This window comes from Sus scrofa, chromosome 1 (assembly GCF_000003025.6).
Source record: "Sus scrofa isolate TJ Tabasco breed Duroc chromosome 1, Sscrofa11.1, whole genome shotgun sequence".
Lineage (NCBI taxonomy): Eukaryota > Metazoa > Chordata > Mammalia > Artiodactyla > Suidae > Sus > Sus scrofa.
Genome location: NC_010443.5, coordinates 235,461,828 through 235,488,146, shown reverse-complemented (window position 1 = coordinate 235,488,146; position 26,319 = coordinate 235,461,828). Strand labels below are relative to the sequence as shown.

Genomic DNA, 26,319 nt, shown 5'->3' with positions numbered 1-26,319 from the left:
AAACTCCTTTCCAAGACAGACCAGGAGATGTGTCTCGCTCTGTTGTCTGCGCAGTCCCTGGGCTGGCAGCCTGCCCAGGACTATCTCTCTGAGTGCCACGGTCCCACAGATCCAGAATGCAAGGCCCATTGTCCACCAGAGCCGGGCACTCAAGGGGTATTCCCTGGGCAGCAAACACTAAAACCAAGGCATCAGACCTAGGCACTAGCCAAGTGTAAAGCTTCCCTCTAGGAGATACTGGCTCCAAGGAGCGTGGCAGAGGGAGAGTATGAAGATAGCGCCTGCCCTCCAAGGTCTCTGGAAGGGACTATAGTCTGCAGCTACTGGTATGTTTCATTAAAAGCCTGCCCCTCAGGCTGCAGCCATGATGATAAGCTAATAGGCCTTCTTCACAGCAAGACAGGCTTCTGGATCTGTAGCCTAGTGCTGTGCCCTGGAGGTGGTAGCTAAGAACTCTTCCTCCTTCAGTTAAGGTCTTGTGAGACCCTCACGTGTAAGCCAGATCCAGGTGGTGTTGAGGTGTCCTGTGGCAACACCTGCAAAAATTGGGATATAGGCTCCTTTCTGGGTGATATGGACTATAACAATCCCATGGGAGCAGATTTGTAAGCTCCAGAGCAGGTAGTCATGAGGTCCCCCTGCTCCTCCCGCCCCTGCTGCCCCATGTCACAGCCACAAAGATCTGGGCACCAGATGCGTGTAAAAGCCCCCTTCTTGGATATTCTGGTGCTCTGGAGCACAGCAAAGGGAGAGTGGAAAGATGGCCTCACCTGTTTCCATCCCTGGAGCGTGTTCTGGCAGGTTCCTCGAGGTATGTGTTAAATTAGGTGCCTGCCTCTCAGGTCAGCACTTTAAACAGGTGAGCCTCCTCCACATGATTAACAGCTTGATGTGCTGCCTCTGAACTGGGCCCAGGGGGGCAGGTAACCTGATACAAGGGCCCTTTAAGAGATGCCTCTCAGAGCGCTGCAATTTGTGCATCACCGGACATGAGCTCTGTTGGTTTTCATCATTAGGACATTTGGGGGCTCGTCTCTCAGGGGCAGGTCCCAAAAGGTAAGGTGTCCGATGTGGGGTTTGAGCCCTTTCCCTCATGGGGAGAAGCTCTGGGTTTTGAGTTTTGGTTGTAGCTCACTGTGTGGGGCGTGGGGTGGGCTTTATATCGCCATTATTGCCTATTTCCATGTGGATTTCTTCTTGTTTGCTAGATGGGTAGTTGTCACTTAGCCAGGCTTTAGGGTTTTTTTTTTTAAGAGAAACTTTATCCATATGTAGCTGTAGACTCCGTGTTTGTGGGAGGAGGTAAGTTCTGTGTCTTCCCATGTCGCCATCTTGAACAGAAACTTTTCGAGACTGAATTTTCAGCACTCTTCAAATCATGCAAAAGGCATGAGCTTGCGGCCTACAGTTTTTAGACCAAGTCATAGGAAATGAACTGTTCAAGTAGCATCTAGTCTAAAAGAATTATCCTGGAGGCATAAGACATTGTTAAGGTTTTCCTAAGTGCTCTTTGAGACAATGGGGCCTCAATGATTGAGATTTGAACTCCTAAGATCTGCTTAATACTGACAAGGTTTTTTCTAAGGGCTTTGTGCTCTCAAACACGAGCAGCATTTCATTACCTAGATTTCCACAGAACTGCTGAAATGCCAAGGGTTAGCCTGCTGTTCCCAGTCTTGGAGAAACAGCCCAGTCCAGCAGGTCAGAGGACCTTATCTTTGGACATGGCCCACCGTGAATGTGAAATGCTATGTCTTTAGAGCCAGAGCATTTGAAATGACCTTTCAGTTCTTAATTAGTAGATGGTTTCTCTACCACTGACTACCTGGGAGTGACTCGAAGGAGAATTTGCCTAGTTCGCAGGGGGACCTGGGAAGCCATTATCACTCATAGTGTGTTAGAAATGAAGGATTGAAGAAAAGATGATTAAAGCCCCAGCAGCTGTCTTCACAAATGAACTTGAGGAGAATAAGCAGTTTAGTGTAAATGTGGCAAGTCTTCCTATTGGAGCTTGACGAAATTAAAGGCAATGCCAGGTAATATAAACCATTGTTGAGTCTTTCTTTTATTAAAACTGGGCTAAAACAAGGAGTAGGAATTTGTCAGGTGCAGTAATTACTTTGGTACTTTACTGATGAATGCTGTCTTGGGCAAAGCCCTCCTTTCATCTATTTTCCATTTCCTCCTAAGTTAGACTTTCAGCTGCTAGAGGAGAATAAATATGAGCTGAGAAGAGGGCAACTTCAGAGGCTATCTATTTATGAATTAAATATTTCTAAGGGTAACACTGGTGATGTTTTTCTCACTTTTTCACTTGCCATGAATTACTGCTTTGAGGAAATCTCTAGATTTGGTCAATTATATTCTTAGAAGAGCAGAGAAACATACATGTTGGTGACCATAGAAACAGGGGGAAAAAAAAGCAAAACCCTGGTGAGACAACATTTGTTGCATGTGAAAACACTCTAACCCAGGTGTTGCAGCTAAGGCAGGAGATGGAAGCAGGATGCTGGAGCATTCATATTGGGATAAAAGAAACTGGTAAGGAAGAGATGACAAGTCTGTGAGGTCCTTGCTGCTTGTTGTGTGGTCTTCAAAGCTGCATAAGAATCACCTGGAAGCTTGTTAGCAATGCAGAATCTCAGGCCTTAGCCCATTGATATAGTGAGTTAGAATCTGCAGTTTCATGTGATCTGCAGGTGATTCACAAGAGCATGAGGGTTTAAGAAGCTCTGGTCTATGGACAGCCCTTGAACTGGGTGCTCTCAAAGCCAGGGATATTCACAGGGTCTCAGAAAGCATTCGCAGAGGGCATGCCAATGGAAAGAATTACATATTGGGTACTGGTGAAGATAGCAACAAATAGCTAGAGCAATAGAAATTCATAGACAGTTATTATAGTTCAAGCAGAGCGCTTTCTTGCCTTAAGGACTGGAGAGGTGCAATTATAGAAAGGAGTTAAAACTCTTTGCAGTATATTTACTTGTGAAAAGAGGCACTGAATGATCCAAACAAGGGCATGTGAATGAATGCGGACGTGGAGTTCCTGGAAGCAGAAGATACGCTCAAGATACAGGTGTGGTCCAGGCTAAGATCTGCTTCTAGTCACTTTTTTTTCATAGATTTTGTAGAGAGGTGAAGTTAATAAACCCAAACCATGGTTATCCATGTTAACTTTTGTAATTTACTGCATATTCTTATCAATCCCCATGTACTCTTGAAATTAACTCTTGAATAAACTCCGCATAATTTGTTCATAAATGGGTTTGTTTCTTCACAAGTGTGGGCTCCTTTCCCACCTTTCATAAGCTGTGTGACTTGGACCACCTGTATCTTAACCTCACATGCCTCAGTTTCTTCAGCTGTAAAATGGAAATAATGGTAGTATTCACCTCATAGGCTTGTTTGAGAATTAAATGAACCAGCACATGCTATTTGCTTAAAAGAGTTCTTGATATATAGTTCGGGCTTAGTAATTATTAGTTATAATTATTATCTATAAAATCAAGAAACAAAAGTATCCATTCAGGTATTTTAAGGCAACGTAGCTGAACGAAGAGGATTTAACCAACATTGGCAATCACTAGGACAGATTACATCAGTCAGAGAAACCATTTTTAGGTGCTCCTGACCTTGAATATGGGTAATAATGTGAAAATTGTATAGGATTGTGAGTAGTCTAAATTAACTTAAATGTATTTTTACATAGCTAAGAAATGAACTTCTTGTAAATAGGAAGTCTATCACTTTGCCTTCAGAACTCTCATACATTTTCTTGGGTCTTTTTTATTCTCATCCATTTGGCAGGCCAAATACACACCAGTAGTTTCTGGATAAATAGTGCTAGTTGAAGTATTGTGGCTGAATTTCACTTGTTAAAAACTGATGAGGAATTGAACTTAATTTGTAGCTGTATTAGGCATCTCGATTCATGTGACAGGAATACTAGGTGACATGGATTCCTGGTGACAGCAAGACTACATGTGACAGAATTATGATATTGTGAAATTGTAAAATATTTAGCTGGATCTCATTAAGAATGAAATATTTATGGAGTTCCCTTGGTGGTGCAGTGGGTTAAGCATCTGGCATCACTGCAGTGGCTCAGGTCGCTATTGTGGCATGGATTCCATCGATCTCTGGCCCAAGAACTTCCACATTCTGCAGGGGTAGCCAAAAAACAAACAAACAAAAACAAACAAAAACCCACCAAAAAACATTTTTCTTAAAACATCTTTAAAGAAAAATGTTTTTCTTCAACTGCTTTACAGTAGTTTTTCATGTTCATTTTGAAGATTTTCCTCCTCTTCTTCTTGTTTCTTCTCCTTTCTTGAAGGGTACACCTGTGAGCAAACACCCTTTGTCATAGGTGGTGGCAGTAATCTCCAAGAGCAATGCATTTGAATAGTTCTCCTTGAAGAGACAGAACAAACAAATAAATAAATTTACTTATAGCCTGAATATCTGAAAACTTTCCTCCTGGTCATGGTTCTGCTCTGACATTGCTGTCGTCTCCCTTCTCTAGGCCTCAGTGTCCCATCTGTGAAATCTGAACTAAAACATAAAAAGTTCTGGGACTCTATGATTAGGACTCTACACAAAGGAAATATGAACAGCATTTCTTACCAGTAGGTTAAAATTTCACCTGGTTTAGGAGAACTGGGGTCAGGAACCAACATGAGACTACTCTGGGCAGAAATGAAAGTCTTTGTCTGACTATAATACTTTCCTGGGGTAAATGTAATGCCTGAGAATAATTTCCTTTCCTGATTTTCCCTTCTCTGGGGCCATGTTGGTCACCCTTTGTAATAGGAGTTGTTACTTTCCAAACTGACGTTCTTGCATCTGCCCTCTTTGTGCCACTGGCAGATGTCATTGACAGTCTGTACACAATCAGGAGAAGGAGGTCTTTGGGATGCTAATGCATTAAATCAGAGTCTCTTGGCCCAGGTGGCCCAGGTTTGGCAAGAAGGACATGGCAAAGATGTAGGGAAGTCCTGAGCCAGCAGGGATTATAGTAATTGAATTCCTGGGCAGCCCCTTGCTGCCTTCTAGCCCAGGCACATGTCTTTGCCTTTTTTTCTGTTTTCTTTCTGGCTTCCATAAATAATCTGCAGAGTGGACAGTTGGCAGCCAGCAAATCAATTGGCCCTTATATCATCTCTAATTTCTTGTTATCTAGCACTCACAGGACATTTGTAGGGAATAAACTAACTCTCCTACCTGTGCGGGTAAATGATGAACAAAGTGGAACAAATAGGTAAAAGTCTATAACTGCATACACTTTATCTGGGCTTCCTTTTATGTATCTGCCGAGGGTAGTCTTTTCCCAAATAACAAATTATTAATATAAAAATTAGAGTGAAATATGTTATCTTTTTTGAACTATGCTTTTTAAAAACTACATTTTAGTGTCATGTGACAAAAACAGAGTACTTTATTTAAAAAATTTTTTTTTTTGGCCATGAATGGGGCATGTGGAAGTTCCTGAGTCAAGGATCGAACCTGCTCCATAGCAGTGACTGGAGCTGCTTCAGGGACCACGCTGGATCCTAAACCTGCTGCACCACAGGAGAACTCCATGGATATTTTAAATACATTTTGTCATCCCTATTTTCTATTTAAAGTAAAATTATAAAGTATATAAACATTTCTAAGGCTTTGAAACATGCATACTAGGAGCCCAGCAGACACATTAGGTGCTCAAGAAATGTTAAGTGAATGAATGGAATTTTCCAGAACAATTCTTACTTGTATTTCCATCTACTAGCAGCTTAGGAGATCACCTATTTGTTTTGTACTTGCCAATGCTGTTTGATTCTTTTCTATTTAAAAAAAATTTAAAAGCAGAATGTTATTACTAGATACCTATAGGAATGGCTAAAATAAAAATACTGAAAATACCAAATTCTGGTGAGAATGCAGAGCAACAGGAACTCTCATCCATTGCTAGTATGAGAATGGGAATGCAGAACTGTACAGCAACTCTGGGAAACAGCTTGGCAGTTTATATCCTACAAAGTTAAGTATACGCTTATTGTAAGATTCAACAAGACAGTCCTGGGTATTTGTCCAAGAGGAATGGAAATTTGCGTTCATACAACAATTCTATGCACATGTTTATTGTAGCTCTATTCATAATCATCCAAAATTAGAAACAACCTAAATGTGCTTCAAAGGCCAAGTGAATAAACCAAGTGCTACATTCCTGTGATGGAATACTCCTCAGTCATACAAAGGAAAAAATTTTAGATGCACAGACGCCTTGAATAATCTCAAAGGCACTATGCTGAGTGAAAGAAGCCGACCTCAAAAGACAATGTGATATCCTCCAAGAGTCAAAACTACAGTTGACCCTCGAAAAATGGGGGAATTTCAACCCCCAGTTGAAAATCAGAATATAATTTTATAGTCTGCCCTCCTCATTCAGTTTTGCACCTGCAGATTCAACCGATCTCGGACATTCTCTAACACCATCCACAAAAGTAAACTCAAAATGGATTAAAGACCTGGACATAAAATTGGATACTATAAAACTCCAATTGGATACTATAGTACATCAATAGTATTTACTATGGAAAAAAAAAATCTGTGTTAAAGTGGACCTGTGCAGTTCAAAATCATGTTTTTTAAGGATCAACTCTATAGAGATGGAGAGGAGATCCATGGTTGTTAGGGGTTTGAGTGTAGATCTGTGGTCGTTAGATTGTCTGGCTATAAAGAGAGAGCAATGGGGAGTTTGGGGGGGCATAATGAAACTGTTTTGTATCCTGATTGTGCTGGTGGTTACATGAATCCATACATGTGCTATGATTCATAAAACTGTACCTCAAAGAAGAAGCCAATTTTATGGTATGATAGTTTTTCTCTTCATTTTAAAAAATGGTCTCCTTTGCTAAGTTTAATTAGGTTTAAAGTTCCTTTAAGTTTAATTAGGTCTTATTTGTTTATTTTCATTATTCTGGAAGGTGGATCAAAAAAGATTTGAAAAATTTTCTATATCAATCTAATCCCAATGTGCTTGCAGTGCTTGCAGTCTCCCAGGGTTTGTTCACAGTTAGTAGTTCATTGCTGGTGCCCCTTTATTCCCTCCTCTTCTTTCCCTTTCTCCTTTTTTTTCTTTTTTTTTTTTTTTTTTTTTTTTGGCCTCGATAATGGCATGAGGAAGTATCTGGGCTAGAGATCGAACCTGAGCCACAGCAGTGACAATGCCAAATCCTTAACCACTAGGCCACCAGGGAACTCCCCTTTCTCCTTTGTAAAACTTTAAAAAAAATTATAGTTGATTTAAAATGTGCCAATTTCTGCTGGGTAGCACAGTGGCACAGTCATACATACATATACATTCCCTTTTTTATGTTCTATCCCAAGAGACTGGATATAGTTTCCTGTGCTGTAAGTAGGACCTCATTGCTTATCCATTCTAAATGTAATAATTTGCACCTACTAACCCCAAACTCCCAGTCCATCCCACTCTGCCCCTCTGCCCCCTTGGCAACCGCAAGTCTGTTCTCTTTGTGAGTCTGTTTCTGTTTTATACATAGGTTCATTTGTGCCATATTTTAGATTCCACATATAAGTGATATCCTATGGTATTTGCCTTTCTGACTTAGTATGAGAAGCTTTAGTTCCATCTTTGTTGTTGCAAATGGCATTATTCCATTCTTTTTTATGGCTGAGTAGTATTCCATCATTTATATGTACCACCTCTTAATCCATGGACATTTAGGTTGCTTCCATGTGTTTCTTTTTAAAATCTTTTCATGGAGTTCCCATTGTGGCTCAGTTGTTAACGAATCATACTAGGAACCATGAGGTTGCAGGTTCAGTCCCTGGGCTCGCTCAGTGGGTTAAGGATCGGGCATTGCCATGAGCTGTGGTGTAGGTCGAAGACATGACTTGGATCTGGCGTTGCTGTGGCTTGTGGTGTGCCAGCAGCTGTAGCTCCGATTGGACTCCTAGCCTGGGAACCTCCATATGCCACAGGTATGGCCCTACAAAGACAGACAGAAAAAATAATAAAAATAAAAATAAAATCTCTTCCACAAGTTACACAGGTTTTTTTTTTTTTTTTTTTTTTTGCCATTTCTTGGGCCACTCCTGTGGCATATGGAGGTTCCCAGGCTAGGAGTTGAACTGGAGCTGTAGCCGCTGGCCTATACCAGAGCCACAGCAATGTGGGATCTAAGCCGCATCTGCAACCTACACCACAGCTCACGGCAATGCCGGCCGGATCCTTAACCCACTGAGCAAGGCCAGGGATTGAACCCACAACCTCATGGTTCCTAGTCGGATTCATTAACCACTGAGCCATGACGGGAACTCCTAGTCCATCATTTTGAACTAGAAACTCTTACTCTCCAAGAGCCTTTCTTAAACCCATCTTATGAGTCAGGGGAAGTACTGAGGCAGCAGATAGCAGTGGCTAGGGAAGGAAACTGAACTCAAAGCTGGGAAATTGGAGTATGAATTCTGCTTACCCGTCCCTTATGCTGCTGAAGGTGGGAATTCACTTTATATTCTCTGGTTCTCCATTGCTTCAGCTGTAAAATGATAGAGTTAGACTAGATGAAGTCCAAAATTCTATGTTACCTCTGTTTACAAAATAAGGATACTAGGGCTCATGGAATTGAAATGATTTGCTAGTGGTCATCCAGGAAGTAAGATGTAGGACTGAGGCTCGAACACGTGTCTGGATTTCCACTCAAGACTTCACTAAGCCAACCTGAGCAATGCCAGTGCTACTGCAGGAGCTAAGAGTGAAGGGGACACATCCTTTCTGAGTGCTGTTTTTTACCATGGGTGGGCAGGGGCATGTGGTCGCCTCATGGCCCTTACTTGCCTGCAGTCCTGTGGACAGAGCTGTCTTCTAGAGCGTTAGCTGCTCCATCTCTCCCCGGGGTGGGGAGTAGGCTTAGGGGTGCAGCTTGGGTTTGGCCCAGCACTGAGGAGCAGTCCTGTACAGATGGTGGTGCGGCTGCTTGCACAGCGGTCGGGCCTCCCAGTGCTGCAGAGCAAGGCTGAGCTCGCTCCGAAGCCGCTACAACAACATTCCTCTCCTGGCAGCCATGTACTCTCTCCTCCAGTCTTATGCAAGCAAATGGCTTTGCAGCAGCTTCCCTCAGTCCCCGTGTAAGCTAGGTGCATGCATCACATCAAGCCTGTGCATTTGTATCCATTTCCCTTAATTGAATCTTTCCCCAAGGCCTTCTCCAGATTTCAGTTCCTCCTTCCCTTCCATGGATTTCTCTTTAGGTTGTATGAACACAGTTTTTCTTTTTAGTCAGGATTATTAAATGAAATTCCCAATCCAAAACCCCAGCTTCTCCCAACACACAAACAGATGAACAAACAGATAATCAAACCAGCAAACATAGGCATCGTAAAAATCCATTAAAAGTGCTTCTTCAGCATGATCATGTCAGCTTCTAATCAGGGGACAGTTTGCTTGTTTCTTACATGGTTGAAGAATCCAGTGTTCACCTCTTGCCACACATCTTTAAATTCTTGTGGATGTGAGCTTCTGGATTTCTGATTTCTATCTGCGTTCTTTCTGGTCCACTTCTTCCTCCTCTATTAACTGGTTCTGTTCATTCCCCAAGTCTTGGGCAATTATGCCATCTGAATGACCTTTCTGTTACTCCAGACAGTCCTCAGCTCTGGCTGCATATTAGAATCATTTGGGGATTTAATTTGTCTTTGGTGGATTCTAAGTGTGCATATATTTAAACATACCTCAAGTGACCTGTAGGTAGAAAGGAGTAAGAAATGGATAGCCTTTGTAAATGGGGTCAGCTCCTTCTTTTCTCCACCTAGATAATCTGGCCTGTTCCTCTTTCAGTGATTCTCAGAAAATTGGAGGTTCTTTTGGGTGGTTATTGGCTTTCAAGTCTTTGATCCGACAATGCACTCATTGCTGTATCTGGGAGTATAGTACCCATCCTATGGGTTTATAGACACCTCCAGAGGTTGAAGGATGAACATAAAGATTTTTTGCTTGCTGTTTTATTTTCTCTGTATCACTCTTTGATCCATAGTTTCAAAACAGTAGTTGAACTGTGTAGGATTTTTACACTCCTCAATAAAATGCAAAGGGGAAAGGGAGCTCTGAGTTGCAGAAATTTGCATAGAAAGGAAATATGCCCTAATCAATGCACATTTCAGAATAGATGGTATCAGTATTGGAAATGTTTTTGAGTCTGGCGATTTTTAAAATTCTGAGGGGCATCCTGGCTATAAAGACACAGGCATTTTGCACAGGTTGTATGTGAAAGCTCACGGGAAGAGTCATAAAGCACATCTTCCATGTCCACCTTCTGTTGGGTGTTGAGAAAATTCTTTTCTCTTCGTCTAAGCACCTGTGTTGAATTTGGTAGCTGTGGTGTTTGGACTGATTCAGCAGTAATTAATCTCCCGGCTAATTATGAGCTCTGTTGTCATTTTGCTAGATGTAATTAAACTGCATAGCTGGAGAAAGTTGGGGAACTGCGGTTTCCAAGAAAATTCTTGCCTGTAACTTGGCAAGAAGCTCAAGAGTGACAATATAATCAGCCAATTAAATATAAGCTGGAAGCCTGATGTCCTTCAGGATGAGTTTACTGGAAGAAGACAAATGTATGTTCACAAGAGGCACCTGCTGTTTTACTGCTGCCTTTTTGGAAAGAGCTTGGAGTATTCTAGAAGTTTTTCTCTCATTAATCCTTTTGATAGCTTTATTAAATAGGAAGTAGAATACACATTTTTGTTCCTTTCAAACAGATGAGATGATTAACATCATGAAGGTCAACTGTCTTGTCACAGCATAGTGACCACAGGCCAGAAGAAATTTCAATAGTGTATTTCCTTAAAACATGGGATGATTATCCATATAGATTATCAGAGCAACCATCACATATATAAGATTTTACTAGCATGAAGATGGGAATAGGTGAATAAATTCTTTAAGTCTTTTGGGACCAAGGTTCTGTTTCATTTTTTTCATCTGGGTTAAGGAGATACAACCGTATTTATCACCTAACAGGGGTGGGTGTTGCTGAATCACACTGGCCTTGGCCTAGCTCTGAAGGGCCACTTTGAAGAGATGAGGAAGAAGCTATATTTGGTCCATTTTTCCATAAGAAATAAGCCCTTATGACCTGTTTGGCAGGTAAACAGAAGGTTTCCAATGCCTGATATAAGTAGAAAGACATATTGTACTTTGTAATTTTAAATAGCTTTTAATATTTCTCTAGAGCTCTAGATGACTCTTTACCTGAGTGTACAAAGAATATATAGTCAAAGAGAAAGCATTTAAATCATGGGACAGCTGCTATCATTGTTGTGATTCCAAAAGCACATGTGGGTGGGTATATGGGCCCCAACAGTGACACTCAAGAATTTAAAATGATTTGGGGGCAGTCCATTGACTCATAGAGGTAGAGTTTTCTATTGTTGGATATTTTTTCATAGTTTTATTTATGGTAAGGGATCTCCATTAGAAACAGTGAGGGATAAGTTGCCTTTTGAATATACAATAAAAGTGTGAATGGTATAATTGTTAAATAATGACATGGGTGATGCGTGGGTAGAGGCAGAATTATGAAGGTGGCGCTTGGTCAGTCTCCCAAGGCAACAGAAGTAAAAGCAAAAATAAACCAATGGGAGCTAATCAAACTGACAAGGTTTTGCACAGCAAAGGAAACCATAAAAAAAATTAAAAAGACAACCTACAGAATGGGAGAAAATGGTTTCAAACAATGCAACTGACAAGGGCTTAATCTCTAAAAACATACGAACAACTTATACAACTCAACAGCAAAAACAAACAAAAAACCAAAACCAAAACAAAACCCATTGAAAAATGGGCGAAAGACCTGAATAGACATTTCTCCAAAGAAGATATACCGATGGTCAACAAGCACATGAAAAAATGCTCAACATCACTAATTATCAGAGAAATGCAAATCAAAACTACAATAAGATACCACCTCGTATCAGTCAGAATGGCCATCATTAATAAGTCTACAAATAACAAATGCTGGAGAGGATGTGGAGAAAAGGGACTCCTCCTACACTGTTAGTGGGAATGTACGTTGGTGCAGCCACTATGGAAAATAGTATGGAGGTTTCTCAAAAAACTAAAAATAGAACTACTATATGACCCAGCAATCCCACTCTTGGGCATATATCCAGACAAAAGTACAGTTCAAAAAGCCTCTTTCCATTTTCTCCTACCCCTGGTCCACCTTCTTGATTTCCTTTTCCTCAACAGTAATTCCCTTTTTGCAAAAGGTGGGTCAGATAAGAAAAACTAATGTATCATTTTTTTTTAAATTTGTATAATTTTTATTTTTTTCCATTATAGCTGGTTTACATTGTATAATTTTTTCCATTATAGCTATTGTGTCATTTTTCTACTGTACATGAGGGTGACCCAGTTACCCATACATGTATACATTGTTTTTTCTCACATTACTATGCTCCATCATAAGTGACTAGACATAGTCCCCAGTGCTGCACTGCAGGATCACATTGCTAATCCATTCCAGTGTATTGTACCATTAAGTCACAAATATGTATGTTCTTGCTGTCATAATAATGAAAAAATAAGACCAAACCCAAGTTCTGTCTTGAGTCTCCTAATTAATTCTAGTGCCCAGTCGTTTGACTAACAAATTTTGGGTCTTATAAATATATGACTTAGTACCTATAATAACCACAGACTAGGATTATCCCCTGAGAGTGTTTATTCTTTACCTGGTATGCTGAGAAGCTAACAGCCAAAATAAAATATCTGTTCATTCTTTTGTTTTTGGTTATGCCTGTGGCATGTGGAAGTTCCCAGGCTTGGGTTTGAACCTGCACCACAGCAGAACTGCAGCACAGCAGACCCAAGGCCTGATCCTTAACTGCTAGGCCACAGGGAACTCCAATATCTGTTCCTTCTTTTTTTTTTTTTTTTTTTAATTTTCTCACTGTACAGCAAGGGGGTCGGGTTATCCTTACATGTATACATTGCAATTACAGTTTTTCCCCCACCCTTTCTTCTGTTGCAACATGAGTATCTAGACATAGTTCTCAATGCTATTCAGCAGGATCTCCTTGTAAATCTATTCTAGGTTGTGTCTGATAAGCCCAAGCTCCCGATCCCTCCCACTCCCTCCCCCTCCCATCAGGCAACCACAAGTCTCTTCTCCAAGTCCATGATTTTCTTTTCTGAGGAGATGTTCATTTGTGCTGGATATTAGATTCCAGTTACAAGTGATATCATATGGTATTTGCCTTTGTCTTTCTGGCTCATTTCACTCAGGATGAGATTCTCTAGCTCCATCCATGTTGCTGCAAATGGCACTATGTCATCCTTTTTTATGGCTGAGTAGTATTCCATTGTGTATATATACCACCTCTTCCGAATCCAATCATCTGTCGATGGACATTTGGGTTGTTTCCATGTCCTGGCTATTGTGAATAGTGCTGCAATGAACATGCGGGTGCATGTGTCTCTTTTAAGTAGAGCTTTGTCCGGATAGATGCCCAAGAGTGGGATTGCAGGGTCATATGGAAGTTCTATGTATAGATTTCTAAGGTATCTCCAAACTGTTCTCCATAGTGGCTGTACCAGTTTACATTCCCACCAGCAGTGCAGGAGGGTTCCCTTTTCTCCACAGCCCCTCCCGCACTTGTTATTTGTGGACTTCTTAATGATGGCCATTCTGACTGGTGTGAGGTGGTATCTCATGGTAGTTTTGATTTGCATTTCTCTTATAACCAGCGATGTTGAGCATTTTTTCATGTGTTTGTTGGCCATCTGTATATCTTCTTTGGAGAACAGTCTATTCAGGTCTTTTGCCCATTTTCCCATTGATTGATTGGTTTTTTTGCTGTTGAGTTGTATAAGTTGCTTACATATTCTAGAGATTAAGCCCTTGTCAGTTGCATCATTTGAAACTATTTTCTCCCATTCTGTAAGTTGTCTTTTTGTTTTCTTTTGGGTTTCCTTTGCTGTGCAAAAGCTTTTCAGTTTGCTGAGGTCCCATGGGTTTATTTTTGCTCTAATTTCTATAGCTTTGGGAGACTGGACTGAGAAAATATTCATGATGTTGATGTCAGAGAGTGTTTTGCCTATGTTTTCTTCTAGGAGTTTGATGGTGTCCTGTCGTATATTTAAGTCTTTCAGCCATTTGGAGTTTATTTTTGTGCATGGTGTGAGGGTGTGTTCTAGTTGCATTGCTTTGCATGCAGCTGTCCAGGTTTCCCAGCAATGCTTGCTGAATAGACTTTCCTTTTCCCATTTGATGTTCTTGCCTCCCTTGTCAAAGATTAGTTGACCATAGGTGTCAGGGTTTATTTCCGGATTCTCTATTCTGTTCCATTGGTCTCTCTGTCTGTTTTGGTACCAATACCACACTGTTTTGATGACTGTGGCTTTGTAGTATTTCTTGAAGTCTGGGAGAGTTATGCCTCCTGCTTGGTTTTTGTTTCTCAGGATTGCTTTGGCGATTCTGGGTCTTTTGTGGTTCCATATAAATGTTTGGATTGTTTGTTCTAGTTCTGTGAAAAATGTCCTGGGTAATTTGATAGGGATTGCTTTGAATCTGTAGATTGCTTTGGGTAGGATGGCCATTTTCACAATATTGATTTTCCCAATCCAGGAACATGGAATATCTTTCCATTTCTTTACATCTCCTTTGATTTCTTTGATTAAAGTTTTATAGTTCTCGGCATATAGGTCCTTTACCTCCTTGGTCAGGTGTATTCCGAGGTATTTGATTTTGTGAGGTACAATTTTAAAAGGTATCGTATTTTTGTATTCCTTTTCTAATGTTTCATTGCTGGTATACAGAAATGCAGCTGACGTCTGAATGTTAATCTTATATCCTGCCACTTTGCTGAATTTATTAATCAGTTCAGGTAGTTTTGGGGTTGAGTCCTTAGGGTTTTCTATGTATAGTATCATGTCATCTGCATACAGTGACAGTTTTATCTCTTCTCTTCCTATATGGATGCCTTTGATTTCTTTTGTTTGTCTAATTGCTGTGGCTAGGACATCCAAAACTAAGTTAAAGAGCAGTGGTGAGCGTGGGCACCCCTGTCTTGTTCCAGATTTGAGTGAGAAGGCTTTCAGTTTTTCCCCATTGAGTATTATACTTGCTGTGGGTTTATCATAAATGGCTTTGATTATATTCAGGAATGTTCCCTCTATACCCACTTTGGCGAGGGTCTTGATCATGAATGGATGTTGGACTTTGTCAAATGCTTTTTCTGCGTCTATTGAGATGATCATATGATTTTTGACTTTTTTTTTTTTTTGTTAATGTGGTGTATGATGCTGATTGATTTGCGTATGTTGAACCATCCTTGTGAACCTGGGATGAACCCAACCTGGTCATGGTGTATAAGTTTTTTGGTATGTTGTTGGATTCGGTTGGCTAAGATTTTGTTGAGAATTTTTGCATCTATATTCATCAATGATATTGGCCGATAGTTTTCTTTTTTGGTGGTATCTCTGTCTGGTTTTGGAATGAGGGTGATGGTGGCCTCATAGAATGTCTTTGTGGACAAAGCTATAAATGGCAAGAGATCCAGGCTCTGCATATTGACTTTGGCTTTGGAAAATAAGGGAAACACTAAAGGACACATTTTCTGAATGACTGACACAATGTCGATGAATCTCACCTTGTGGTAAGTGAAAGAAACCAAACTCAAAGTTTTATGTACTGGCTGATTACATTTATATGCCTTTCTGGACAAAGTAAACCTATTGGGACAGAAAATTTATTAGTGGTTGTCAAAGGGCTAGAGGTTGACTTCTAAGGGGTAGGAAAAATATTTCAGGATGCTGGAACTGTTCTCTATCTTCATTATGGTAGTGGTTGCATGAGTATATCCTTTTGTCAAAACTACTAGAACTGTATGCTAGAAAGGGTGAATTTTCCTGCTTGTAAATTATACCTCAATAAACCTGACCAAAGAACAAATAAATGTTCTTAGTGTTCCATAAGAAGAATTACAAGTAAAATGTGAAATAATAGTCAAACCAAAATGAAAGCTCACAAATACCTGCAAATCATTTCTTGAGGGTGGAGAAAGTCAGCCTCAACTTTCAAATTGATTTATCTTGATAGACAGCCTCTTAATCTGCATGTCTAGAGTGGAAATGTCAAGTGTATGTGCTTTTATACTAACTGTTTCCGTTCAGTCATTTTGTTTTTGTTCCCTGCTAGATTCATTTCAGCCTTACTGCTCCTCATAGTTGGAAAAATTTATGGCAAAGGGTGGTTTCTCTGGTGGGGTATTACATTAGTCACTTGCTGTTAATGATTGGCCTGTAGCAGTTTTTCCATGTAAAACACACTCTGCTTTTGGTACAGTTGCGGAATTCCTGAGAGTGGACATGATGGAGAAATTAGAAATGTATAAATCTTTGGAGATAACATTACTCAGGGTTATTTCGGAAGGGCCAACTTTTAAAATAGTATGATTGGGTGCAAATAGGGTTTGTAGCCCCTCTCGCCTCATATGTCCCTCTGTCCCAGAGCTCATCATACTGTATGGAAATTTTTTGCTCACCTGGGTGTCTTTAGTCTGTGAATTCCTTAGGAGCAGGAGACATATTTCATTCATTTTTGTTTCCTGTTTCCTGGGAACTAAAGATTGTTTCCAAATGAATAAGTGAAAACTTAGGGCTTTCTGATTATTGTAAATGAATCACTTCCATGTCAAAGGGACTTTTGCAAAGTATTTGACAAATGGCATGAATTGGGAGATGCCAAGACTGATATGTAAGGCTGTTTGTATGTGAGAGTGTAGGTGTAGCTTTTCATGGAGCCCTGTAGCAGACATGAAGTCTTTGTGAAACTAATTCTAGTTCCTGGTTGGATAGAGTTAGAACTACTGAAAGCTTTCAATGCATTAATTAAAATTTAGGGTAATAAAAAAGCATTGACACATTTTTAAAGGTTCCTCTACCTTGCACATTTAGTAAGTTTCTGTGTGTTCTGATAGACATTGTTTTTACAGGACTAATTGATTTTCTTTTGAAGCCCTGGTGTATACTGTTGCCAATTCAGATCATTCCATAGTTCAACTCATTCCTTAGTTCAGTTAGGAGGTAGCTTTTCCTTGCGGCTTTTTAGGGAGGTCTTTTAAAATAGTACATGCAAATCTGATTGACACATCGTCTAGTTTTCATAATTGTATCTGTTGGGATCCAAGGGCTGCCTTAAAGACTTACATTTCATTTTATTTGTTTTTCTTTTATTTTTCTTCTCTTGTTTTCAGGCAGTCTCAGACAGTTAGCCATATTCACCTTCTCATATGAGTGACACCACTTTCATATCACAGAAAGGCAGAACTTACCTTAGCAAGCCTTCAGGATTGTCTACTGATTACAGACTCAGTTAATTCTTCTCAAACAGTGCAAACCGTCCAGCTCCTTTTTGTGGATTTGTTTCCAAGAGGCCTTGCAGAATACTGCCCACCTTCATTTCACAATTTATCTTGGCTGTGTTTCCCTTCACACATCGTATTTATCATCATGCCACTTATCCCAGGCTTACTAATCAATTAACAAATATTTGCTGAGTTCTTTTTGTGGTGGGCACATCATGGTTGTCTTGCCCAGGAGACCTTTCCCTTTCCTATGGTAACTACAGTGAGGTTTCCCTCTGGGGAATCTCCCCCTCCAGCTCTCAGGCATGTGCTTTGCATCACGCACCCCACCCCCCTACCCCCACCCCATGAGCTCCACCAGTGGACACATGACTCAGACTGGCCAATCAGGGTGTCCCTTCCTCTGGCCCCTGTGACTTGTTTAGTGATGGACACACAATCTAAAATCTCCATTAGTAACGGATTCCATGATTTTTGACTCAAAACTTGCGGGAAGAAAAGCTCTCCCTTCAGGGTTATTAATCAGGGGTGATATTTCAGGGACTGTTTTTAATCCTACTATTAGAGGATCCTTGAAGAACAAAGTCAATGTGGAGGAAACCAGAGCCGAGCAATGGGGGAAGAAATTATGTTCTCTTTATTATTTATTTATTTAGTCTTTTTTGGGGCCACACCTGTGGCGTATGGAAGTTCCCAGGCTAGGGGTTGAATTGGAGCTACAGCTGCCAGCCTATGCCACAGCCACAGCAACACTGAATCTGAGCCGCATCTGCGACATACACCACAGCTCACAGCAATGCCAGATCCTTAACCTACAGAGTGAGGCCAGGAATTGAACCCACATCCTCATGGATACTAGCCAGGTTCGTAACCCACTAAGCCACAATGGGAACTCCAGTTATGTTCTCTTTAAAAAGCCTGATCCAACTGTGTCTGAAGCTCCTTACAGGCTACACCTGTACTTTAGAATACTTTCTGTCCTTCACCAAAAAGGACTCCTGTGTTCAAAGATTCCGAAAAGTACAAATTTCTGGTTTTCAAGGGTTTACAATAAATCAGAGCAAAGTATAATCATAGCCAGTTAGCATTACTCTTCAGAAGCATGCCATTTTTCTGTCTATCCCTGAAGTTACTGCTTGATGCAACGGTTATTTGCATACACCCCTTTCCTCACTGATAGATTGCAGAGACGAGACCTTGGTCTTCTATTCACATGTTCTTAATATCTGTCACAGCGCTCTGCACGTGGAAAGTACTTGGTAAGTTTTTATTGAGTTTATCTGGAAAGGCAGCTAATGTTACTCGGGGATTTATGGTAAATGGCAAATGAGTAGTTTGGAGCATGACATCTTATGGTTTTAGGTTACATGGCATTTTTTTTTTTTTTCTGGACCCAGTCTTCATTCGGATTGCTACCTCAGGGTGATTTGTGTTTTGTTTTGCTTTATTGACAAAGGCACAGCTCGATACTAGATAGAGGCAGCTTTGTGGGGATGGAAGAAGGGGAACTGAGAGACTAAAGCGTCAGAGATTGGTTTTACAAGGAATATGCTTCATTATCTAAATAATGTTAAGTTACCTTGTTTGCTTATCAAACATACATTGGTAAACCATAAACTTTTAATTTTAATGAGAAAAGGAGAATAGGAATTTTAATGAGGAAAGGAAAACTCACTCCCAAGAATCAAAATACGTGCAGTAGTAATCATGTCTTGATCATAATCGTTGCCTTAGACCTTCTCTAGCTCAAATGACTCAGCTACTTTTACATAGTTGTATTGTAGAACATTTTGTCACTAGTTAATTAGAACTAAATGTCTTGATAAGGTCTGATCCTTTGTCTTATTCTCAGAGCTCTGAGTCTTTGTTATTATATCAAACTAAGATGAACTTCCTTTCTATTGGATATTTCTCCATCTTTAAGAGTGAAAGTACCTGAAGCTGCTCTGTTTGGGGGCAGACAACCATATATCTGCACTGAATAGTTCTTTCTTTTACATTTTAACCAATACAGGCATGAATAGTCTTTTCATTAGATGAGGATGTATATAAAACAACACTCAGAACAATGCTTCTATTACAGTAGCTAAGATTCAGAGAAGGAACTGAAAATGCACAAGTGATGTTCGAAACTCTTCATCTTGGGGGTAGTTTCTGCTGTGGCTCAGCAGGTTAAGGATCTGACATTGTCTCTGTGAGGTTTCATCTCTGGCCTCCCTCAATGGGTTAGGGATCTGGCTTTGCCACAAGCTGTGGCGTAGGCCTTAGCTGTAGCTCTGATTTGGTGCCTAGCTGAGAAACATCCATATGCTGCAGGTGCAGCCATGAAAAAGAAAAAAAAAAAATCCTCAACTCTTCATCTTGGGTAGAAGAGGGTTTTTCATAAAAGAAGGATCCTTGAAATCAAACACTCCCAATTATTATTTATTTATTTATTTATTGCTTTTTAGGGTCACACCCATGGCATGTGGAGATTCCCAGGCTAGGGGTTGAATCGGAGCTACAGCTGCTGGCTTATACCACAGCCACAGCAGGATCCAAGACACGTCTGCCACCTACACCACAGCTCATGGCAATGCTGGATCCTTAACCCACTGAGCGAGGCCAGGGATCGAACCCGCAACTTGATGGTTACTAGTCGGATTCGTTTCCACTGTGCCACAATGGGAACTCCTGATATCCCACATTTGAATCCCAGCACCACCGTTGCCTGGAGCTCTTAATTGTGGACAACTCACTTGGCTTTTTCAGCCTGTCTTCTCATCTGTTTCTCATGGGGTTGCTGTGAGGACTAAGTATTCTAATGTGTATGAAAAAGCCCAGTGGCAGCTGTAGCCAGAGTTACGAATTAGCTGGAGTAGTAGTTATAGTACAGCCTTTCCCTATGCCCTTTCTAGGAACTTTGATGTCAAGGCAATTCCATTTTTCCCAAGAGTTGAATGGGCCATATGGCTGGCTAGACCCCTTCTTTCTCCACATTCCATCTGTGTCCCTTCAGGAGTATACATGAGGTTGCCCTGGGTGTCTTTTAAGGATGGAGGAAAACTGTTCTTCAGTTTGGGGTACATGTCTAGGAAACAAGAGAATGACAAATAATATGGAAGAACAAGTCCCACATGCTGTCAAATGATGATTATAAACCTAATGTTGGTTTTCATGAGGCTAAGTTTTTTGTTAAAGGATTTAAATTCTCACAACACTAGCTTTGATTAAAGAAGATGACCTGAACTTGTCCAAGAGATAAGGATTTTAATGAATACTGAACAGTTTATTGCTGGAATAATAAAGGCCACAAGAGGAAGAATTTTGGTCGCTTTAGATCCCTCCTGAATCCCAGCTCCCAAAGTTGTGCGTGGAATAAAGAGGTGCTCAAATTGTAATTATTTGAATACATGAGTGAATTCTGCTAAAAAAAAAAAGGTGGACTTGGGCTGAATTTTACACATGATAAATATGGCTCTAGAAAATAAACTAGATTGGAGTTCCCGTCATGGTGCAGTGGTTAACGAATCCGACTAGGAACCATGAGGTTGCGGGTTTGATCCCTGGCCTTGCTCAGTGGGTTAAGGATCTGGGGTTGCCCTGAGCTGTGGTGTAGGTCACAGATGTGGCTTGGATCCCGTGTTGCTGTGGCTCTGGTGTAGGCCAGCGTCTACAGCTCTGATTTGACCCCTAGCCTGGGAACCTCCATATGCCGCGGGAGTGGCCCGAGAAATGGCAAAAAGACAAAATAAATAAATAAATAAAGGAAAAGAAAATAAACTAGATAGAAGTAACACGAGTAAGCCAGGAGACTGAAGTTCTTTTCTGAAAATCTCTAAGAGTAGGTCCATCTACCATTTCTCTAAGATCATGTCAGTTTACGGTAGGCCAGATATATTCTGAGGTTGGCAGTTTCTAGAACTCTCATGGAAAACTCCATATCTGTGTGAAAGAGCTTTCCTCATCTTGGAACTTGGAAATTTTTGCCAGGTAACACAAATATTTATCCACAGGTAATCTTTTTACCCCCAGTCATGCCTGAAGACAGATTTTCCTGCTACAGGTCCATTTTGCTTCTTGCACTGTTTTGTTGCTCCCCCTGTTACCTATGTGTGCAGGTGATCATGAGTGTTATTCATAGTTGACTTTTCTTTCACAGAAAGGGGGAAAATATGCCTTATTAGTATCTGGGCCACATGTGAACAGCTAAATGACATTGTTGCTCTCTGTCTGCCTGCAAAGGAGAGAAGTTTTGCTCAAGGTTTCACAGATAATTCTCATGTTTCTTTTTGGGTCCTAGATCATCCTCAGGACACACACACACACACACAAATCCATCAAACATTGTGGTTCTACTTTCCTTTCATAAACAGTAGATCAAAGTGCTTCTTTCCTTTTGGTGAATAATGCTTTATTCATTTCAACTCCCAATATGAAGCAAAAATATTTACTCAAAAATTCCATGAAAATCTGGGGTAAAAAAAGTACTCATTTTGTAGTCAGTCTGTAATCAAATGGTAATTATTTTGAGAAAGAATTTTTTTTTGGTCTTTTTGCCTTTTCTAGGTCTGCTTCCTGTGGCATATGGAGGTTTCCAAGCTAGGGGTCTAATCAGAGCTGTAGACACTGGCCTATGCCAGAGCCACAGCAATGCAGGTTCCAAGCCAAATCTGCAAACTACACCAGAGCTCACGGCAACCCCAGATCCTTAACCCACTGAGCGAGGCCAGGGATGGAACCCGCAACCTCATGGTTCTTAGTGGGATTTGTTAACCACTGCACCACGATGGGAACTCCAGAACCTTCTTATGGTAGGCTACTGATAATTGTTTAGGACAAGATAACTAATAATTGACTATATTTCTATTGCCAAAACCTATGAAAATGGACGTTTCATGCTAAAAGGTCTAATGTATATGAAGACAAAGCACAATTTGTGTTGTTTCTCCTACTTGGTTACTTAGTAGATATAGTACCAGCAATAAACCACAGCCTAGATGCCTCTATCCTAGCTATAGTACAACTCAGGAAGGCATAATTGGAAGACAGTTTTGAACCACTGAAACTCACAGAGCAGAAAGATACCATTATGGATTTAAAGATCATATATCATCAAAAACACCTTATGATAATGTTGATGAAACCTAAGGACCCAGCTCACTAAAACCAATTTATTTAACTGCATATGTAAATGAAAAACAATGGGTCTGGTGAAACTAAGATGACTAACACAGTGAAAGACTTCAGTGCTCTCTCGTTTGCTTTGAAGGTATAATTTATGAAGATGCTTTAAGGTTGTATGTAATACAACTGATGGTATTTCTAGAAATATATTTGTGCTCTGTAGGATTCATGAGTAGTAATGCTTGGAGCACTCCAACAAAGGTAGTTGCATGAATTAATGGAACAATCTGGGCAACAGTCCAATAAAAATGTTGGCTGAATGCCTCCTTGGGGTGGGGGGGGGAGAGATATTGAGAACAGGATAAGCAATTGATGCTGGTTAAATAGAACATCTTCCTTATTCTGTTCCACTCACTTCTGAGATAAGTCAGCTGTGTGACTTTGAGAGTGGAAGAAAAAGGCTTCAAGGGACAAGTTTGCTTTAATGCAAAGAGTCAATTTTTAAGTAATTCTTTGTGGATAGACTGACATTGAGTATGAATACTCCGACTTAACTACCAAGCCCTTAGTAATACAGTCTCTGTATTTAATGCTGATAGCTCAGATTTATACTGCATACGTTCTGTAAGATCAAAGTTCAGTATGTAATTCTCAATTTCTATGCAACTATAGTTTTGAATACATTTATTTTGTTTGGGGAACCGTGGGAAGAAGTGCAGTCACATTAACGACATCTAATAGGAAGAGTTCTCTTCTCTCTTGGCTTGAGGTAGATTATACTGTTTTTTCATGGGGTTATAAAGAAATAAGAACTCTAGGCTCATAGGAACCTGTATGTCCCACTTCCCAGTCAGAAATAGAAGGCAGCTGGATGTCTTTAAGTGATTGGTAATGTGCATAGAAGAAAAGGGCAGGGTGTGAAATAGCTGAGCTGGGTAGACTGCCACTTGCTCTTAAGAATTGGTCTGAAGGTCACACTCTCCATTCATAGCCATGGGCTGGATGGAGACCAAATTCAGTGTCAGAATATTTTAAATCCATCCTTATTCTGTCACTGTCTAGCCATGTTACCCTTGGTAGGTCACGTAACTTCTCTGACGATCCCTTTTTTATCTACATAATTGGAAAAAATTAAAACTCTTCTCTGTCTCACAATCATTTCCTGGGACGCCACTGAAATAATATATGCAGATGTGTTTTGCTGGTTGTAGAGAACTATGCTGTTGTGAAATGTGGGTATTATTATCCCCTCTTATGGAAAGCTCCCTGAGGGTTTATACCTTTCATAAACCTCTTCCAGCTGCCTACTTTATTTCCCAAATACTCCTCCTTTGGCTCTTCCTTCTTTTTGCTCTAATTACATCCAGGAGGAAGCCTCCATTAGGAATTAATGAGCTTTAGTACCTTCATTTACCATCTGCTCCCCCCTCCCTTATAACAAATGAAGGTGTGTCTCAGCCTTAAGACCTTATGTTGGCTGTAGCCAGGCAGATGGGGGTGATTCAGATGAAAAAGATTCTTTATTCCAGGGTACCAAGGTCACATTTGGATTTGGTGCTGCTTTTGGAAGCCAGATGGCAACTAGAAGGTGAGAAGATGCTCTGTTTCGAGCTTTGAAACACACTGGCCCCACTGGCATTCATTTATTCATTCAATTAACATGTACTGTGTACTATGTGGTGAGAATGTAAAGCTGCAAAAGACTGATTCTTTTTTTTTTTTAATTGCTCACAGCCTACTGGAGGAGATAAATACATGTACTTAGGAAATTGTCATGTAATATATGATATGCCATAATAGTGCTTTAGCACTGAGTCTAGGTTTGGATATGGGGAAGGTTGGAAGAGCTGAGTTACTCTCACAACTTGGGCTCCTCAGAGAAAGGGCTGGCCTTTGAGTTTTCTCCATGTCTATTAGAATGAGAACTGGTTTGTGGACCAGTAAATACCTAGTTGATACCTTCCATTCCACCTCTCTGAGTGTCCAGCTTGGGAATCACCTAGGACATAACTGCTGGATCAGAAATATTTGTGCATGTAGAAAATCATAATCTTTTCATTTTATAATAACTCTGTGCCATCTATTGTGTCATGAAGAGGGTGGTAATTAGGGTCCTAATAGAAAACAGATGGAACACAGAACTCTTACAAAGGTGTGAGTACAGCCCCATACAAGGGATTGTGCAGGAATCTGGGGATAGGAGCAGCTGAGTTTGTCCAAAGGGAAAAAGATATCTGTTTTGGGAACCCAGCAGAGAAAGGTCTTGGAGGGTTGACCTTCTCGAGATACACAGTAACCTTCAATGGAAGGTCACAGTGAGCCCTCTTTGAGGCTGTCTAGTTGGGAGAGAGCCAAGGAAAGAAATCCCCTGACCTAGCCTTCCTCCTCCCACCCTCAGAGCTCTCCGATGCTCTCTATTGTCCAGACCCAGTCAGAAGCCACAGGGCCTGGGATCCTATAAACTTCACCCTTGCAGATCACCTGAAAAGGATGGAGAGGGGACCTGGAGGAGCAAACAGAAGATCACCACCCACAAGAGATCAGGATCCTCACCTGTAACGTGAAGGTGTAAGAATGCAGACTTGTTATATGTGTGCATATCTATATGAGTGCATGCATATAGCAGAACTTCTAATGCACATATATTTTATTTATACACATTATGTAGATGCATGTATATACTGTGTGTTTTCTGAAAATAATGGCACACAAGTTCTATATAATTTTTACTTTCTTATCTGAGATGCTTACAAATGCTCTTTTTCTTTTCCTTCTTTTAAAAAAGAACTTTCTTAGGGAGTTCCCATTGTAGCTCAGCAGAAACAAACCTGACTAGCATCCATGAGGATGATGGTTTGATCCCTGGCCTTCCTTGGTAGGTCAAGGATCTGCGTTGCAGTGAGCTGTGTTGTAGGTTGCAGATGTGGCTTGGATCCCATGTTGCCATGGTGTAGGCCAGCAGCTATAGCTCCAATTTGACCCCTAGCCTGGGAACTTTCATGTGCCACGCCTGTGGTCCAAAAAAAAAAGAAAAAAATAAGTAGAATAGACTTGTGGTTGTCAGGGGGAGGGGGAGGGAGTGGGGAGGATTGGGAGCTTGGGGTTAATGGATGCAAACTATTGCCTTTGGAATGGATTAGCAATGAGATCCTGCTGTGTAGCACTGGGAACTACGTCTAGTCACTTATGATGGAGCATGATAATGTGAGAAAATAGAATGTATACACGTATGTGTAACTGGGTCACCATGCTGTACAGCAGGAAAAAATTGTCTTGGGGAAATAACAATTAAAAAAATTAAAACAAATTAATAAAATAAGATTAAAAAGCAAACTTTCTTAGGGAAAATTTCAAACATATACCAAAGTGAAAGAATAGTATAATGAACTCCTAAATGTCCATTATTTTGCTTCAACGCTTCTCAATTCATGACCAATCTTGTCTTATCATAACCCCATCCAATCTCCATAATTCTATGATTTTGAAATACATCCCATGTTTGGCTTTTGTTAGGCCAAAGGCATGTAAAAACCGTTTGAAAAACCTTTCTCAATCACAAATAAAACGTATATGTTTAAAAGCTGAATCATAGAGAGTAATTAACATATTTTTAAAATGGTCAGTCGACCCCACTTAACCTTAGATTATTTTTAAATGATAAAGAAATGATTGCAAAATACAATGAAGTCACATGGTTCATGTAACGATTTACTGTGTTACAGTTTAAAAATGCTGGCTTTAAGTACTTTCAGTTACCTCTTTTTTTTTTTTCTTTGCTTGGTAAAACTGAAGAAATCTTCATTTGGGAATTTAGTCACCCTTCACCCCTGTATTGGGAAGCTA

The 26,319-nt window shown here is 40.4% G+C and overlaps 1 long non-coding RNA gene across 1 annotated transcript in view; it reads left to right on the top strand.

Moving 5' to 3' along the window:
- LOC110255755 overlaps positions 260-26,319 on the top strand; it is a 63,039-nt gene continuing 36,979 nt past the window's right edge. The window contains exon 1 of the long non-coding RNA XR_002336548.1: positions 260-1,056. This is a non-coding gene — a long non-coding RNA (uncharacterized LOC110255755). The remainder of the gene's footprint in view (positions 1,057-26,319) is intronic.